The sequence below is a fragment of the Haemaphysalis longicornis genome, unplaced genomic scaffold, assembly GCF_048455015.1.
Source record: "Haemaphysalis longicornis isolate Haplotype H1 unplaced genomic scaffold, Haemaphysalis longicornis Haplotype H1 scaffold_11, whole genome shotgun sequence".
Taxonomy (NCBI): domain Eukaryota; kingdom Metazoa; phylum Arthropoda; class Arachnida; order Ixodida; family Ixodidae; genus Haemaphysalis; species Haemaphysalis longicornis.
The window spans coordinates 39,315,021-39,317,025 of NW_027526214.1; the positions used below are offsets into that span (position 1 = coordinate 39,315,021).

Sequence of the window (2,005 nt, forward strand, 5' to 3'; positions counted from 1 at the left end):
TGACAGTCGTGTGTTCGGATCCACCGGGCTGGCATTTTTTTCTTCATTTTCTTTCTGTCCAAATTATTTCTCTGTTTCAATGACCTACCACATCTTCCCCTTTGCTTTCCGAGGTTTTCATGACTGCCAACTCTTATTTCTGGCTTATTTCAACGATCCTCTCATTTCCTATTCTGATTATATATATCTATATATATATATATATATATATATATATATATATAGTATATATGTATATATATATATACAAGAAAAGAAAACATTCAACAAGGTAAAAGCACGATTGTTGCCACCGTTTCAGCAAAGAGACTTGCTTTCGTCAAAGCAAGTCTCTTGGCTGAAACGTTGGCAACAATCGTGCTTTTACCTTGTCGAAAGTTCTCTTTTCTTGTGTTCTCTACAATCTTCAAAAGTTTAAGTGCTCCATATATATATATATATATATATTTATATATATATATATATATATATATATATATATATATATATATATAAATAAATATATAGATAGGTCGGGAAATGAGGGGCTCGTTAGGAAATACAGAAAGAAATGCCGGCAGTCTACAACGCCAAAGGCAGCATAGGGGAATGATTAGACCATTTTTTACCGTTAGTGACGTTACATACGTTTTTTTTTATTATTAATTGCGTGCGAAAGAAAGAAAGAAAAACACGCGCCCAGAGTGGGGACCGAACCCACGCCTTTCGATTAGACCTCGAATGCCTTACCAATTCGGCTATCTGGGCGACTGTGTTCCACTTCACATTCTGGGGTATTTATATTTACTACAACTGTATCTGACGCTTGAGGGTGGTAGACTGCCGGCATTTCTTTCTGTATTTCCCAACGAGCCCCTCATTTTCCAACCCGTTTATCCTGCGAAAGCTTAGCGAGGGCCTCGGTTCTGGCAGCCTTGATGCCAAGGTAGCATTAGAGGGTTTCCCGACAGTTACCCGCTTATGACAGGCTGTAGACGTTCTCGTCACGCCCCGGGGGTTGAAAAGAAGGTCCCCTTCTCCCCGTGTAGTCTGAGTGGCGCTGGCTACCACCCTCAAGCGTCAGATATAGTTGTACTAAATATAAATACCCCAGAATGTGAAGGAGACACAGCCGCCCAAATAGCGGAATTGGTAAGGCATTCAAGATCTAATCGAAAGGCGTGGGTTCGGTCCCCACTCTGGGCGCGTGTTTCTCTTTCTTTCTTTCTCACGTAATTAATAAAAAAAATATTTAACGTCACTAACGGTAAAAAATAGTCTAATCATTACCCTATGCCGCCTTTGGCGTTGTAGACTGCCGGCATTTCTTTCTGTATTTCCTAACGAGCCCCTCATTTTCCAACCCGTTTATCGTGCGAAAGCTTAGCGAGGGCCTCGGTTCTGGCAGCCTTGATGCCAAGGTAGCATAAGAGGGTTTCCCGCCAGTTACCCGCTTATGACAGGCTGTAGACGTTCGCGTCACGCCCCGGGGGTTGAAAAGAAGGTCCCCTTCTCCCCGTGTAGTCTGAGTGGCGCCGGCTACCACCCTCAAGCGTCAGATACAGTTGTAGTAAATATAAATACCCCAGAATGTGAAGGAGAACACGGTCGCCCAGATAGCCGAATTGGTAAGGCATTAGAGATCTAATCCAAAGGCGTGGGTTCGGTCCCCACTCTGGGTGCGTGTTTTTCTTTCTTTCTCACGTAATTATTAATAAAAAAAATATGTAACGTCAGTAACCGTAAAATATAGTCTAATCATTCCCCTATGCCGCCTTTGGCGTTGTAGACTGCCGGCATTTTTTTCTGTATATAAATTATATATATTTATATATATATATATATATATATATATATATATATATATATATATATATATATATATATATATATATATTTTTTTAAACGCGAGGCGATCCTCGATTAAAGATAAAGTTTTCGTTACGTCTGGGCTGCAATGTGTCGTGCAGTGTATCCGTCCGCTCAAACCGCCCGGCCGACATAACGGTAAGCTTCCTTCATTTCT

General features: G+C 40.9%; 1 non-coding gene across 1 annotated transcript; it reads right to left on the bottom strand.

The window, feature by feature from the left end:
* Nucleotides 1-675: 675 nt before the first annotated feature.
* Trnar-ucu (transfer RNA arginine (anticodon UCU)) lies at nt 676-747 on the bottom strand. The gene has a single exon. It is a non-coding gene; the product is annotated as a tRNA-Arg (tRNA).
* Between the last annotated feature and the right edge of the window lie 1,258 nt (nt 748-2,005).